The sequence below is a fragment of the Sturnira hondurensis genome, unplaced genomic scaffold (assembly GCF_014824575.4).
Source record: "Sturnira hondurensis isolate 20B ecotype Veracruz unplaced genomic scaffold, ASM1482457v3 Scaffold0006413, whole genome shotgun sequence".
In the NCBI taxonomy this organism is placed as follows: Eukaryota; Metazoa; Chordata; class Mammalia; order Chiroptera; family Phyllostomidae; genus Sturnira; species Sturnira hondurensis.
This window is the reverse complement of record NW_028079044.1, coordinates 18,984,935-19,002,316: the sequence shown is the minus strand read 5'-3', so window position 1 is coordinate 19,002,316 and position 17,382 is coordinate 18,984,935. Positions and strand designations below refer to the sequence as shown.

Genomic DNA, 17,382 nt, shown 5'->3' with positions numbered 1-17,382 from the left:
TCAGATTTTATTTATTCATATTTAGAGAGGAAGAGAAGGAGAGAAATATCAATGTATGGTTGCCTCTCGTGAGTCCCCTGCTGGGACCCAGGCATGTGCCCTGACTGGGAATCGAACTGCGATCCTGTGGTTCGCAGGCCCACGCTCAATCCACTGAGCTACGCCAGCCAGGGCAAAATATAGAATCTAAAGAACTTGAGACACATGGTTATAAACTGGGGGTGGGGGGAGAATGGGGGGCGAGGGACTGTGCGGGTGGAGGGGAATGAAGGGGGGGAATAGAACAACTGTAATGGTATAATCAATAAAATATATTTTTAAAAAAGACTGCATTTATCAAGTGTTGAGAAGGCCTATTTCTATTCAGTGGTTCTCAGTCACTAGAGCACATCAGAGTCACCTGGGAGCTCTCCACAACATACCCTTCAGATATTCCGACTTGCTAGGCCTAAAACAAGGCCCAACATTTGAATTTTTGCTTATTAACTGCTATAGGTGATTCTAATTATAGAAAGACTAAAGACCAGGGACAATTTTTCCAATACAGTGGAAAACTACATGAAACAGTCCAACTCTCAATTGTTCTAATTCCTATTGAGTAGTTTCCTAATTGTTGTTCTACAAAACACTAATCTTATGCTGGTTAGAAGAAAAAAAATCCATGCACCAGTAAATTCATTGCTCTGAGAACTTCTGTTTAACTATCATGCAGTTCCCTAATTAATTGCCTTTAGTAGTTACTACATTTTTTAATCTAACAGTTACTAACAAAATACAACTTTTAGAAACCATGATGCCTCAAAGATGTTCTGTGACACTGCTGTTGTCCTACTGGGAAATGTACAGAACAGACATAAAATGCACTCCATAAAGCATTTAAAGGTCAATGGACTTGCCTACAGTCAGTGGCAAGCTCTTCGTACCCAGCCCTGCCCTCAGGTTCCACACTGGCAGGTAAAGGCTGTCGACTGTCCTCCAAGGATAACATCACATGGGGTCGTACATCACAGAGACCTTGACTTCTCCATATCCAGCTCCAAAAAAGATATATGCTATTAATAGGGGAAAGAGGGAGAACTGGAATCTTTAGCAGATAACACTACTCAAAAACATTCCAGTGGGCAAATTACATATGAAATACATGTAACTTTTCTCACTAACAATACCAGTAACAAAACAAAGGTTTCAAATGTCTTCAACTGATCTGATAAAAGTTTAAGTTATTTTTTAATGCATAATATAAGAAATGCCACTATAGAAGCCTGAGTACAACCTCTGCCTAAGGTCTTCCCCACTTCCACCCCCATTTCACATTTGATTATATGTGTATTCAAGTGCATACATTATACATATATACATTATTTGTTTTGGAAACAATCTAGAAGTTTCTTTTTTAATATTTTATTTAGTTATTTTTAGAGAGAAGGGAGAGGAAGGAGAAAGAGAGGGAGAGAAACAGCAGTGTGAGAGAGAAACATTGATTGGTTGCCTCTGACACGCACCTCAACTGATTGACCCACAACCTAGGCATGTGCCCTGACTGGGAATCACACCAGTGACCTTTCAGTTTGTGGAACGATGAGCAACCAACTGAGCCACACCAGTCAGAGCAAGTTTCTTGAGGGTAAGAATGACCAAACGGGTGTGGTGCCAAGTGAATATTCACCAGCCTGTGGTGAATAAGAAAAATTAATGTTTTTCATGAAATTAAATTTATTCAGTTTAAATAACTGCTTTTTTGCATTGAATTAAGGCCTTCATATGTCTTTTGGTTTTAAAATATCCTTTTATAGAATGATATTAATAAGAATGTTTTTACAATCCTTATTCTAAAAATATCGTGATGGGCTCTGGCTGCTGGTGTGGCTCAGTGAGTGCAGACTGTGAACCAAAGGATCATCAATTTGATTCCCAGTCAGGGCACATGCCTGGGTTGCAGGCCACATCCCCACCCAGTAGGGGCCACATAGAGGAAACCGCACAATCGTGTTTCTCTCCGTCTCTTTCTCCCTCCCTTCCCCTCTCTCTAAAAATAAATAAATAAAATCATAAAAAAATAAAAATATTGTGATCGTATATTGTCCTAAAAATATTTTTGAAAATTTACTAGCCTGTGAAATCCTAAAGATTGACTATCTCTGATCTAATCTCTCTTGGAAATTGTTTGCGACATGCAGCCAAGCTTCAGAAGCACTGGTCTAGTCTGTAGAATCTAGTTCTACTCTTTTTCCTCTCACTCACAGTTTTCTCTGAAGGAAAAAGGGAACAAAACAGGAGTATTTCCAGATAGGGAGTCTGCCCAACCCACTGCTTGCAGTACCAGATATTCCTTCAACAGTCAATGCTGAACCAGCTGATGGACGTGAAAAGCTGAGGCAGTGAGCGGTAGAACAAAAGAAATTATGTAGCAGACAAGCAAGAAAAACTTGTTGAAGCAAATCTCCTCTGTAAGAAGGTGTGGCTTCCAGAGTTTGCTTTCTCTTCAACTTGAAGTTTCTGTATGATGCCTAAGTTCAGAACAGTTATCTTTGTCTATATAAAAAGAATAATTTAAGAAATGTGTGTATATACATACATCATATGTACGTATATGTCTAAGTATATATATGTGTGTGTGTGTGTGTGTGTGTGTGTGTATGTATATATACACACATATACATATCTATTCCTTCATAGCTGTCTCCTGTGTCTAGTTTCTATGCCAGGTGTACGATTTTGGCCTTCCTTTTCATCTGCAGAGGGATTACAAGAATCACTAGGTATTACCTCAAATAATGCAATGTCATCTCACTGGAAGAATTAAAGATTCATAACACTTCTGGTATTTTATGCAGTATTCTCCAACATTCTAATAAGGTAAAATGATTCTAGTGATTTCCTTTTTAGAAAAATTTTCTTATTCTCTTAAATTATTGTATTAAACAATCTCAAGAATATCTTTGAAAAACACACAAAACTTTCCATTTAACAAGCACTCAAAGTTATTCAACATTTAAAAAAATTACTGGACCCTCATAAAGCAAGGCTAAATGGTGAAAGGGGCATATAGATAACCCCTATTTCCATAGAATTAATCACTAAATCCTATCTGACCAGAGTCCCCTAGTCTCCAAGTCTCGCAAACGAAACAATTTCTCACTTGACATTTGGCTAGGGCTTAGCCAATCGTGAAACAAGAACTGTGCCGTATCACTGTGTCTTACTAATGCCCTGAACACGTCATGCTGGCAGCAGACGACTGAATCTTTCATGATTTGCTCCATAACCTATGCAACACTCCCAGACCGAATTTAGCTTCTTTCAGAATCAGATTTCTAGTATTTACAATTAGTATACAGCAGCAGCATCGGTATCACTTTAGATGAAATGCAAATTCTCAGGCCTCACCCTAGACCTGTTGAATCAGAAATTCTGAGTAGGGCCTAGCAATCTGCGCAGTAGTAAGCCCTCCAGGTGAATCTAAGTTTGAGAACCACTAGTACATAGCAAGTAGAAAAATGTTTTTTTTTTTTTAGTACCCTAAAGACAAGGGTACTGCATAGTAGCCTATCTTAGTATGAAATAAAGACAACTGCCCTGGCTGGTGTAGCTCAATGGATTGAGCGCGGGCTGTGAACCAAAGAGTCATGGTCTGATTCCCAGTCAGGGCACAAGCCTGAGTTGCGGGCCAGGTCCCCAGTGGGGGCTAATGTAAGAGGCAACCACACATTGGTGTTTCTCTCCCTCTCTTTCTCCTTCTCTTCCCCTCTTTCTAAAAATTAAAAAAAAAGAAATAAAATATTTTTAAAAAAGAAATAAAGACAACCAATTTAAAAACAAAATTTCCTCACAACTCCCATCCTCAATCAAATATGTTTTATTTTTATGAGTTAAATAAGAAAACAAGTTGCAATGAGATTTCATGTACAATGTATACTTAGGCATCAGTACCCATCCAGCCTGAATATACACAATACCTTTCCATACATCTAAAGTTTTAAAAAAGGATCTTTATAGTGTGATCCTCAGAGATACTTTAGGACTTCTGTAATAAAACATTAACTAGATCAGAATATAGCAAACTTATTAGAGAAGTAAAGTGGAATTATTTGCTCCATCTTAGAACTGCATTCAACAGAGAGTTAAAGTTTAGGATTTTTTCACCTTGGTATTTCCAAGTTAACATAAAATTAAACCAGAATACCCCATTCTTCAAAAGCTTCTAGCACAGCAAAGTTTTATTGCACAACTTGATACTTTCAGTGAGAACAAAGCAGAGCCCTGGTAAGGGCACTGGATATCTTCGAGACTGCAGAACTAAACAGTTGTATCTGTTCAATACCAGAACGAAGGTCCTACAAACCCTCAGAGGATGAGTGCAATGCCAGCTTTGGTAATCAAAAGACACCAAGAACACTACTATCAAACTAAAATCAACTCTCACTAGATAATCACATTCTGTTCTGCTCCTAGGCACGCTGAAATCACTGAGATTACGGCATTTTACTGTTGGGCAAGACCAGTCTACATAGTCCATAATAGCACCTACTTTCAAAAAGCAGATAATTCCTATGCAAGTGTTCCAGAGCACAAAGAAATGAAGAGTCCTCTAATGGTTAGTATACAGATAATCCAACACATTAAAAAGAACAAAATTAGCACAAAAGAAAACTACAGACCTATTTTCATGCTACAAATATATACAGTCAAGTAAAACATGAGCAAATAAAATCAAGCAATTTATTTAAAACAAAACCACTTTGATCAAATAGGGTTCAGCCCAGAAATGCAAGATGGTTTAAAATTGAGAAATACAAAAATGTATTTTATCATATTAGGCAAAGGAAAAAGAAAACTACATAAGCATCTCAGTATTGCCAGAAATGTATTTTAAAAACACATTAAAAAGTCATTTTAGCCCTGGGTAGTGTAGCTCAGTGGATTGAGCGCGGGCCTACAAACCAAAGGATCACGGTTCGATTCCCAGTCAGGGCACATGCCTGGGTTGCAGGCCAGTTCCCAGTAGGGGACCCATGAGAGGCAACCATACATTGATATTTCTCTCCCTCTCTCCTTCCCTTCTCCTCTAAAGACAAGTAAACAAAATCTTTTAAAAAAAGTTTGTTTCTAAAAAAAATCATTTTAGAGCCCTGACTGGTGTGGCTTAGTTGGTTGGGCACCATTTCACAAAGCAAAAGGTCATCTGGTTTGAGTCCTAGTCGGGGTACATTCCTGGGTTGAGGTTTCAGTCCCCAGTTGGAGTGCATGGAAGAGGCAATCAACCCGTATTTCTCTTTTACATTGATGTTTCTTTCCCTTTTTCTCTTCCTCCCTTCCCCCTCTCTAAAAATAAATAAATAAAATTTCTAAAAAATCCTTTTAGAAAGGAATACAATTTTTAAAAATGAATAAAATCAAGTTTATTTAAGGCAATCAATATATTCACATAAGCATCTATCTCAAAACTTTAGTGCATTCCCATTAAAAAAAAGGGAAAAGATTAAGAACATGCACTATCCTGACTACCTGTAACTTTGAGTGTTACCACCCAATGCAATATGTCAAGAACACAAAATAAGAAGTATAACTATTACAAAGAAAGAGGCAAAATTATCCTTCTTTGCCAATATGATTTTAATTTTTCAGCAAGACTAATTAAGAATCATTTGAAAACTACTAGGGATAGTAAGAGAATTTAATAATAAGACTGGTTGCAAAATAAACATACAAAATAAACAGTTTCATATAAACCAACAACAACCAGTTAGAAAAAAGAAAAAAGACCCAAATTATAATATCATACACACACATACAAAGTCCATAATTCTTCAGAATAAACCTAATAAATGTATAGAACACAAAACAATTTATTGCAAGAACTTTCAGATGACTTAAATATGCCTGATTGGTGTGGCTCAGTAGGTTGGGCATCGTCCTGGAACCCAAAGGGTCACTGGTTTGATTCCCAGCAGAGGCACATGCCTGGGTTGCTGGCCAGGCCCCTGGTTGGGGTCATTCAAGAGGTAACCAATTAATGTGTTTCTCATACACTGATCTTTCTCTCCCTATCTCCCTCCCTTCCCCACTCTCTAAACATAAATAAATAAATATATATATAAGTAAATATATATTTAAAAAATGATTTGAATAAATGGATGGACATACTGTAAAATATTGACTCTTCCAAAATTAATCTAAAGCTTTTGTTAAATTCTGATAAAACCTTCAAAAAGAATTTCAAAAAATGTTTAAAAATAAGGAGAAATATAAAATTAATTGAAAAGGCATAGAAAAAGCATAGAAATAAACATATTAATGGAACACAAAGCCCAGAAATAGGGCTTTTATTATAGCCTTTGTTATAAGTTGAATTTCATATAGTGGAGAAAGAATAATCATTGAGACAACCAGTTAGCCATTCAAAACTGAAGGTGGGAGGGCAAATAACAAACAAACTGTCTACGTTCACACGAAAATAAATTACATACAGCCCTGGCTAGTGTGGCTCAGCGGATTGAGTGCTGGCCTGGGAACCAAAGAGTCGCTGGTTCAATTCCCAGTCAGAGCACAGGCCTGAGTTGCAGGCAAGGTCCCCAGCAGGGGGTGTGCAAGAGGCAACCACACATTGATGGTTCTCTCCCTCTCTCTGTCTCTCTCTTCCCCTCTCTCTAAAAATAAATAAATAAAATCTTTAAAAAATTACATTCAGATTAAGGTTTAAAATGTAAAAAAATACATTTAAATAAATATTTTTAACTCTGGCATGAGTGAAAGTCTTTCCTAATAAGCCACCAAGTGAAAAGTCACAAAAGAAAAAAAATGTATACATGTGAGTACACTACAGCCCTGGAAAAAACAATGCTTCCATTTAGGAATGTCACAAAAATTAAGTAGCAAATTACTTTCTGGGGGAAAGTATTTGCAATCTCAACAACAACTAAAACGTTTATAGCTTTAGCCTATAAGAAAATCTTAAAAATTACTTTTAAAAAGACAAATGCTTCAAACAGAAAATAGGCAATGAAGAAACAGGCAATTCTTATAAGAATAAAAATGGCCAAGAAACATAAAAAAGAGTCAAAGTCACTAGAAATCAAAGAAATGTAAGTTAAAAGTGAGATTTTTTTCTGCCTAAAGAGCAGCAAAGATAACAAATGTAGGAAGGAAACTGGAGTTTTCTCAACTGTGTGTGGGAATATAAATGCAAGCAATTTTTCTACAGGATAATTTGAAAATTTATATTAAAACTGGTTTGTACTTTTTTTCCTCAAGAAATTCTACTTCTAGGAATTCAGTGCAAAACTACTTGCTCAAGTCTGCTAAAACGCACATACAAGGCATTTCACCACAGGGGCAGCAACAGTTAGCTAATGATATATACCGAGCTATTAAAAATGATGCCAGAATGTACTTGCTGCCAGGGAAATAGTCCCAAACTACACTAACTAAAGAAAAAACTATATATTATGATTCTACCTTTAAAAATGTTTATATGCATAAAAATAGTCTAAAAAAGCAAAAGAACTGCAATGCTTTGAGTGGCAAAATTAAAGATATTTTTTCTCTGTATTTTTTTCTGAGTAATTACAAAATAAGAACATGGTTTGTTTTATAATCAGGAGAAATGTTATTTTAATTTATATTCATTTAAATCTTCCTTTTGCTCTCCTGTGTGTCTTACGCAGACTAGAGGGCTTGAATACCTGCTTCTTGAAGGAGATAAGCCCACTTTTGGCATGTGTGCTAGACAAAGCTTCCCTACCTTCATTTTGTTTTTAAAAAGTCATCCTGTGAAAGAAATATTAAGCCTGACGATATAAAAAGTATGGTTACAATAGAAAATAGTATGTATGTGTATGAAAAATACTATAAATGAATATGAAAAAGAAAGCAGCTATTAAAGCAATGGGGACTGCCACCTGGGAACATTTTAAATTGTTTTATTGTTCTTAAATTATTTTTAAAATATACAAAACTGAGAAAAAGAAGAAGAAAGGCTGCCAACCGCTTTCTGAGGCCACTCATACAATTTTGCTACTGTCTCTATGTGCTCACTGAGTACCAAAAGGGCGGGCAGCCCTCTGGTCCGTTTACCTTCTATCTTATAACCTCATTCATTCATTCACTCATTTTATGAAAAGGTAATATAAACACTTCAAAAAATTCAAAAACATTTAAAAATGTATAAATAGCCCTGGCTGGGTGGCTCAGTTGGTTGGAACAGCACTGTGCGATGTTGGGAACCACTCTGCCTGGCTTCAGGAGTTGCAACTGCCCCCCATGGCTAAGGCTGAGTGAGCGACCTCCAGACTGTGAGCCACTAAAGAGACAAAGCTTATCTCTGGCAGGAGTGCCGCTTCTGCTTCATCCATCTGTGGCCCCCAATGCTTGGTCCGTTAGTCAGTGGCAGGTAAGACCCCTCAGAGGGGGGGAAACCTAAGCCAGACCACTTGGGAGGCCCTCAAGGAAGGACTCCGGGGGCTGAAACAAAGAGGGAGTGATGGACCCTCGCCCCCTGGCTATTCTGACACAATTTGAGTCCCCATTTCCATCTGGGAGAAGCACTTCCTGGCTCTAATCCACTGAAGCCTAAAAACCTATGACAGGGAGGGCAGTGCAGACCTCTGCTGGCTAGAGTGAGTTCCAGGGTGATTGGGCAAAAGAAAGAGTTCCTAAAGTCCTGTGAAGCCTGTTTTCCTAAGAGTGCTTTCATTCATATAAGGGTCTGAGCAGGAAATGAGTGTGACTCCCAAAGTTTTTGCAACCCCCCTACCTGACAGACACTGACTCAGATTAAGCCCTCAGATCTCTTTGAAATGTTATCTATTGTTTGATCCTTGCTGCCTGACATTGATTGATCAGCTTTACCTGTATTCCTGTGTATTGTGAACCTAATAAAAGCCATTGAGGAAGGGGTTCTTGGTCCTTCTCCTGTGAGAGATTGACCACCTCTCCTCCCAAAGCAGATCATGTCTTAGTAGTTTTATTTTCATCCACAGTGGACGGGGCGGGAGTGGGGGGACTTGCGGGCAAAGTTGCCCCCTCAATGCACCAAAAAGCTGAGGGTTTGATTGCCAGTCAGGGCACATACCTAAGTTGTGGGTTTGATCCCCAAACAGGATGGGTATAGGATGCAACTGACTGATGTTTCTCTCTCATGTGGATGTCTCTCCCTTTCTCTTTCTCACTCTCCCTTCCTCTCTCTCTAAAATCAATAAACATATTCTAAGGTGAGGATTAAATATATATGTATGTGTATATGTACGTGTAAGAGGTCTGGCCAGAAAAAGTCCAACCGCTGTTAATATAAAGAGAATGGATTGTGTAATATCAATGTAACCTGGTAGCCAAGGAAGATGGACTGGAATGCACATGTGTAAACAATGATGACTTCACTGTACTAGTTAATGGGGGTGGTAGACGCAGTTGAGTGAGCATGTGTACTGTGTGGCCGCTGCATTCAAAATGACTGAGTGAGTAGAGCAAAAAATCTGTATCATATTTTGCATTAAGCTTGAACATTCCTCTACACAAACTATCTGGATGATTGAGAAGGCCACAGCTATGGGCAACTGGCGATTGACAGCTTCATCACAACAATGAATCCGTTCATGTATCACATCTCCTACAGAGTTTTTTGGCAAAACATCAAATCGCCCAGGTGACTTAGCCCTGCTACAGCCCAGAAGTGGCACCCTGCAACTTCTGACTTTTCCCAAAACTAAAACCACCTTTGAGAGGAAAGAGATTTCAGACCATCCATAAGATTCAAGAAAATACGACAGGGCAGTTGATGGCAATTGGGAGAACTGTGTGAGGTCCTAAGGTGCTACTCTGAAGGGGACTGAGGCATCATTGTCCTATGTACAATGTTTCTTGTATCTTTATCTTCTTCAATAAATGTCTCTATTTTTCACATTACATGGCCGGACACCTTCTGGACAGACCTCATATGCATATATAAATATATGTAAAGAAAATCCCACTCCCACTTCTTATATAACACTTCAGGATTTCTTTTTGCAATTATAAGCAAATATAAGTGTATATTTTTATTCTACCCTTTTTTCTTTCTCAACACAAAAAGCATACTAAACACATTGTTCCATACCTTATTCCTTCATAAAAATCAAAACGTATCTTAAAGAGGTTTTACGTAAGTATACAGATCTTCCTCATTCTTTTTTACAACTATACAATATTCCCTGGTTTGGATGTACCCAAGTTTATTTAACCAGTTCCTTGTTAACAAACACTAGAGTCTTTCCTATCATGCCACTACAAACAGTGCCAAGCATAACTGCATATATACATCAAGTTCATTTCTGAATGTGCCTTTGATGAAGCTTCTGAAATGATTCAGAATATTAAATTACCACATGATCACACATTCAGCAGGCTGAGAAGAAAGTACATTTTCTAGTTCTCATTATATATTTATATATATATCTATCTCAACATACAGCAAAAGACTTGATAATTACTTGAACCAAGCAATTGTACTTTTAGGCAAGGGTCTCCAACCCCTGAGCTGTTAGGAACCCAGCCAAACAGCAGGAGGCGAGTGGTGGGTGAGCCAGGGAAGCTTCACTCACTCTACCTCCTGAGCTTGGCCTCCTGAGCTCCGCCTCCTGTTCTGCCTCACCCACACACTTTGTCTGTTGAAAAATTGGTCCCTTATGCCAAAAAGATTAGGGGCCTCTGCTTTTAGGGAATTTATGTCATAAAAATAAAATGACTGAACAAACACCCAAGATGAACCCATTTCTAATGTAAAAAATGCATATAGTGGAACCTTGGCTCTTGAACTTAATTCATTCCAGAAGACTGTTTGAGACGCAGCTTGTTCAAAAACTGAATCTCCTTTGCCTGTCACCTAAGAGATGTGTGATTGATCATACAGGTGTCAGCATGAAAGGGTTGTTGGGTGGAGAATCAAAGGGTTGTTGGGTGAGACTTTTTTCCATGAACAACTTGGTCGAGAACCAAACTGTTTGAGAACCAAGTTTCAATGGTGTATGTCTGTAAATGCGCAGATAAGAATATGCACAGAGAGTATAAAATGTATCCATCGAAGTGTTAACCACTGTCTCAGGATGGTAGATCTATGGAGGACTTTGTAATTCCCCCCATTTTGTCTACCAATGCTCTAGAATTTTACATACTATTTTTGTAATATAAAATCAAAAACTAAAGTTAAAATGCAAATTCAAATTAAGCTGGATACATTCCTTTAGTCTGTCTTATGTTTCTGTAGTGCTTCAGAGTTCACGGAGTATGTTTATGCACACCGCTTCATCCTCACACTAACCCTATGTATCTTCATTTCATCAGAAAGGAAATGGAGGCCACAGATGGTTAGGTAGCTGTGCCCAAGGTCATTCAAACAGAAAGCTGGCAGACACACATTTCAACCCAGCATCTTCTGACTTCAGATTCAGTGAGCTGTCAAAAACATGATCATTGCTTCCTTAATTTTAACAATTCCTTAGGAGTTACTCACACAGTCAGTATTGGCAGATGAATTAAAATTACACGGTATAAGGCCTCAGTCCCTAATGCTTATATAATCAGATCTTATTGAAAGAAGAACATTGGCACACAACCCCCAAAACTCCCAGGTCAGAAGAGGGCATGGATTTTCAGAATGTTCCTAAATGAAATACCCGACTGGCAAAATGTATGTCTGATATGGCTCAATATGAACACATAAAAAAAGTAGTATCTTCTCAAGTTGGAAGATTCTCACTTTCAAGACAGCTTTTGCCTTTGCCCCCAGCACTGACTTCTGTTCTGGTTTTGAACGCCTCAGGGTATCTCCAATGAAATTTCAAAATATCAATAAGCCATACTTTTCAATGATGAGGATGATATAACTTGGTTAGAATATATTCTTTCTTTTCAAATGTCTCTCCTTTCCTATAAGATTATACAGATTATTTTACAATGCACATGGAGAGCACTGATAAATCATGGTTTGATAAACATATTTTAATTCATCACTCCTCAAACTATGTCTCATATAATTCTATTGCAAAAGATGTTTATGTACACTCTGAAGGTGGGGATGGGAGCAGGAGGGGGAAGGAGGAGAAACCATGGCTAAATGCAATGTACCCCTTTTGGAAATCCACAGTTCACAATGGACAATAATATAATAAAGGCTCTAGAGAAGTCTAGCATTACAGAAACCTTTGGTTAAACCAGTTTATTTTGACACAAAGTTCTTCTACTATGACATAACTATTCACATCTTGGCTAGTGCAACTCAGGGAATTGAGTGTGGACTGCGAAACAAAGGGTCACCAGTTTGATTCCCAGTCAGGGCACATGCCTGGGTTGCAGGCCCGGTCCCCAGGGGGCGCCATGTGAGAGGCAACCACATACTGATGTTTTTTTCCCTCTCTTTTTCCCTCCCTTCCCCTCTCTCTAAAAATAAATAAATAAATATTTTTAAAAAAGACATAACTATTCACATTGTGTTTAGAAAAACTGTTTAAATAAATATAACTAGTAACTAAAACCCACAACAGATACAGCAAAAATAGATCATTATTAATCTCTCCTACCATAAAATACTAATTCTTGAAGTCCCTAGTTTCAATTTAGTGAATTCCTTACTCTAGCTCAATTATCACCTGAGAAAATTTCCACCCAGTGCTTCATATATTACTGACTATTCCTTTCTTCTTATAGCATTTTACTATCTCACTTATCACATGATAAATCAGCCAGTCTATCCATCCATCTCTTTGCTAGCTTGTGAGCTCTTTGTTTATATTTCGAACACTTTGAATAGTGTGGGGCACATATGAGCTTCATGACAAAATAAGTAATTTCACTTCAGTGTAACAGTTTCCAGAGTTCAACATTTGTATTTCTGAACTATTACTAATACCCTGCCAACATGCTGAGAACATTTCTCCCTAAAATTTACATTCCTAATGAGTAGCTGTGGTCATGGTTAGACAGTTACTCAGTTGTGACATGCTCTCTGGCCAAGTCCACTCATAGTTTTTTCCTTAGGTATTTTTCGTTTGCTTGCTTTAAAAAAAATCTACTAGGAGTGTTCAGTAACCTTCCGTATCTCTCTGCCTTTGCACCTGCTGATCCCTATTTAGCATGCTGTCTCAAGATTTTATTCACTGGGTAGACATTCCTACTTACCCTTTAGGAACCAGCTTAAACACTACCTTCTCTAGGAAGCCTTCATATTTTCCCATGCTTTCAGGAAGAGTTAGGAATTCCTCAAGTCATACATTTTACATCTATTAATATACAACAGGCAGCGTACTGAGTGCCAAGGACAGAAGAATGAAGATGTGGATCCTGCCTCATGGGGCTCAGTCTAGAAAGGAAGACAGCCATATGAACAAAATAACCACACAATAATAATACTAAATGTAGCACCAAAAGGAAGATTTATTGAACATTATCTATGATCACATGGTAGGTATTTGAATTGGACAGACATTCAGGAAACTGAGGATTGCAGTAGTCTCAAATGTCTTCTGAAGAAACTGCCTCCAAGGGGTTCCTTTTGTATATACTCTAGTCTGTGGGGCAGATAAAGCACAAACTCAATCCTACCTCTTCAGCCACTAAAGACTGGACCAGGACTCAGAACCCAAACTAAGGACAGGTTGAACTTGAAGGAGATCACCAAGGGCATGGCTTGGCTCAAAAGGAAGCGTTTATGCACAGAGCAGAACAGAAATGTTCTGGAAGTCAGTATTGTAGAGGATGTGAAGTGGGAGGGGCACACTAGGTTTTGCCTTGGTCAAGTTAAGCTATAGTTCCAAACTGGACCTCTCCCCTGAGCTCTAGACTGCTAGTTATCTGTCCTTCTTACTTGAATATAACATCTATAAGGACAGGAGCTTAATCTCTAATTTGTTCACAATGGTCTGGAACAGATCCTCACTTAGTAACTGCTTAATTAAAAATTGTTGAATCAATGAATACGTGAATGAATTCTCAAAGAAGCTAAGGCATCTACAGTGGATTGGGGGTGAGTACCAGAAAACGGACTCCAGGGATCATTTACAAGTACAGTTGATCATCATTATTTATGGATCCTGTATTTAAGAATTTTCCTGCTTGTTAAAATTTATTTGTAATCCTAAAATCAATACTCATGACACTTGTGCAGTCATTCACAGACATGCACAGAATGGCAAAAACTCTGAGTGGCCCCTCACATTTCCAGCTAAGGTAGAACAGTGTTCTCTTTCTTTCAGCACTCATCCAGAGGTGACTGGCAGACACAAACGGTAGGGGGCAGTGCAGTGTAGTGCAAGAAGCTTTTCCACTGGAGCCAATTTCTTATTTCTTCTAGGGTTTGAATCCTAACTCTTGCACCTGTAAGGGGGCCACCTCAGACAAATCACTTAACACTTCTGAACCTCATTTTCTCTTTTGTAAAAATAAAAAAACAGCATTTATCAGGATGAGTTGTATTTAGTATTTGACAGTCTATGTTACACATTTATGTATGTATGAACAGATTTTCCCTGGGAGCAATGGTTCCGTATTTGCTAATTTGTTAATCTAGGTGACTTTATAGACCATAATTACTGTGAATAATGAGAATCAACTGTAATTATTTATAACAAAGTAACAAAAAGATATAGAAAACAATTATTTGGATAGAGTGGAGGCTAGTGGCAAGCTTCAAGAAGATTCTGAATAGCACCTCTCTAGGCACTTACCCTGTAGAATAGGACAGTGCCTACAGAGAGAAGCCGGACTGTGCGACATAAACAGGCAGGTTAGGAAAATGGTGCTTCAGAAAGTCTAGAGCAGTTGGAAAAGTGACAGGGTTCTGACTCGGAGCCACAGTGCTTCTCTGGGTCCTGTTCACATCCTTTACTACATTGAATTCTTTGTTTACAGGTCTCTTTCCACTAAAGTGTGAACTCCTTAAAGGCAAGATCTCTAGGAAGACATCTTAACTATAGTCCTTTAAATTTGCAAACAAGTAATTATAAGTACAAATCCACATGAAAAGACTGTACAAAAATAACTTTGGTTTCCAACTGCAGCTTATACCAACTCTCAAGTGACCCACTCATAGTTTTGCTATTTGTCCAGGACTTTTTTTTTGACTGCTAATAATTCTGTCATAAATTATTTTTATTGTTCTTATTGTTCTTATTTTAAACACCTGTAATTTATTAGAACAGCTTTAAGAGATTTTCCTGTTTTTAGTGTGATTTGTTAGGGCTCAAACATATGGTCCATTAGACAATGCTGTCTCCTCATAGTAAAGATTCCTTTTAATTCATTCTACTAGACTTACTACTCAATATACGAGATACAGTCTAACCATACATGGAAGCATACTGATATGTGTTACAGACAGAATAAGAAAAACGGTGACAATTTTTCACAAAACCTTGCAAAATTCTGGCCAAAATAGCACAGACATGATATTAAATTCACTGCTTACAATTCACCACTGAGAACTGGGAAAAACAATTCCAACTTATGTAAAATCATGAAACTAAGCACTGTTATATATGTATTTTCTCTCTTCTACATGCACTCTCATACATGTACAGCCTAATGGGCCCATCAGGCTTGTCTCAATACTTCAATTTCCCCCATTACCCAAAACAAAGCTCTTAGTTACAAAACTCTCCAATACCCAGGTTGATATTTTTAAAACTCTCTAAAGTCTCAATCACATCTAAGTATGGCAAATAACTTTTTCCCCGTGCGATTCTTGGCATAATTTTATTTAGGAACAATGTAGTTTGCAGTATTATCTAGAACATATGGCTAGAATCAACACTATTGAAACCCAAACTGATATACTATGAAGACAAATACAAATTCTCTGTGAAAGGGGAATAGAGAGTGTCATTTTAAAACAGTGTCAAGGCCATATTATCCATAGGCTGGGTGTGATCAAATTACACTGTGCTATACAGCTAGCATATATTCTATAATTTATGACAAACTAGAATGGTCAAGCCCTCACACTGCAACCTCTCTTGACACTTCAATTAAGCTGTTTAAAATGTCACCCAATTCTATCTACTTAAAAACAATAATACACGTTAAATTTCTTGTTGCCAATACATCCTTCTCAACTGTATTTTCAGAAATTACCACCAAAACAACTCTACTGGGACAAAGGTTCTAGAGAGGATATAATGACCCAATGCTTTTTAAGGAAGACGAGAATGGTTTACCATTTACAAAACTGATTAAAGTTTCCAACCTTGTAAAGCTCCTTGTACAGTGCAGTCTGCCTCTCCGGTGTTCACCTTCCAGCTGCCTGGAAGAGGCAAGTGGAAAATGTTAGTTTCCGTGAGAGATGAGCATGAAATGTGGGGGGGTGGGAGGAGCGTAAAGGACTCACTCGCGTTACGGAAAGAAGAGAAATGGCCACGGTCCCTAACTCAAATTAGGTATCAAGAATGAGGGATGGAGTAAAGGGAGGGGAGGAAGGAATCGAAGAAACGCAAAAAACTCAGGAGCCGCCAAGAATGGGGGAGGGGCAAAATGCGCAACCGCGGGAAGGGGGACTAGGAGATGCAGCAAAGGTTAATTTGCCTGGCAGTATTGTACTGAGGTAGTAAAGGGACTTGCATCCCAGAGATTTCAGTCCGAGTGTTAGAAGCGGGTTGGGGGTTCGGGGGGAGCTAGAGAACTTGGGAGGTTGGAGATGAATAGCGCGCCTTTGAGGGAAGGAAAGGACTAAGAAGCCCCGTGCTTCCAAGGGCGCAGGGGCACCGCAGCTGATGCGACGTGAGACCTGCGGGCTTACCCTCCCCACTGGAGCTCGAGCGGGCACGCACCGCCCCTCACAGCCCCGGAGGTGGCGGAAAAGGAGGCGGGGGGCTACCCCCAAACCGGGAGAGCGGCGCTTTCCGCGGGTCCCCTCCCCGGCAGTCCGGGCGCCGGAGCCCACCTGGGCTGACTTGAAGCCTCTCCTTCAGACCCTATTCAGACGCTCTTCTGCGAGCCTCAGCCGTCGCCGTACAGGTCGTCGTCGCCAGAACAGTCTCGGCCTCCAGTACTAAAGCGTGAGCCACAGCACAGATGAGCACTCGCCAGGTTGCCTCTTACAGCTCACTGACTCCTCACCCCGCCCCCGAACCCAAGCCATTGGTTGCTGGGCACCGCCCTATTCGTCTATTGGGTTGAAGAGGATGCCGCTCAGTCACCTAGAGGGGCACGTGTGGCGCTTATTGGCTTAAATGTGAAGTAGTTACTGCCCAGTCCCTCACAAGTCCCAGCTTTTGATTGGTATTAACATCTGTCTCTTCGCTCCCTTCGTTCTTTCCCTAGTGGGGGCGCCTCCTCGCATTGGGCGTCTGGATGGGAGGAGCCCAAGGCACAGCACCTCTGCGTTTGTTTACACAGGCTCTTACTCCGGCTTCCTTCCATTGG

General features: G+C 39.2%; 1 protein-coding gene across 2 annotated transcripts in view; it reads right to left on the bottom strand.

Annotated features, from left to right (window-relative positions):
* Positions 1–17,062, bottom strand: part of PAIP2B (poly(A) binding protein interacting protein 2B) — a 40,720-nt gene extending 23,658 nt beyond the window's left edge. The window contains exons 1-2 of one of the 2 annotated variants that reach the window (XM_037048129.1): positions 16,901–17,062; positions 16,179–16,264 (exon numbers count right to left, since the gene is read on the bottom strand). The gene's annotated coding sequence lies outside the window, so the exon portion shown is untranslated. The remainder of the gene's footprint in view (positions 1–16,178; positions 16,265–16,900) is intronic. The other variant, XM_037048128.1, reaches the window with a different exon arrangement.
* Positions 17,063–17,382: the final 320 nt, after the last annotated feature.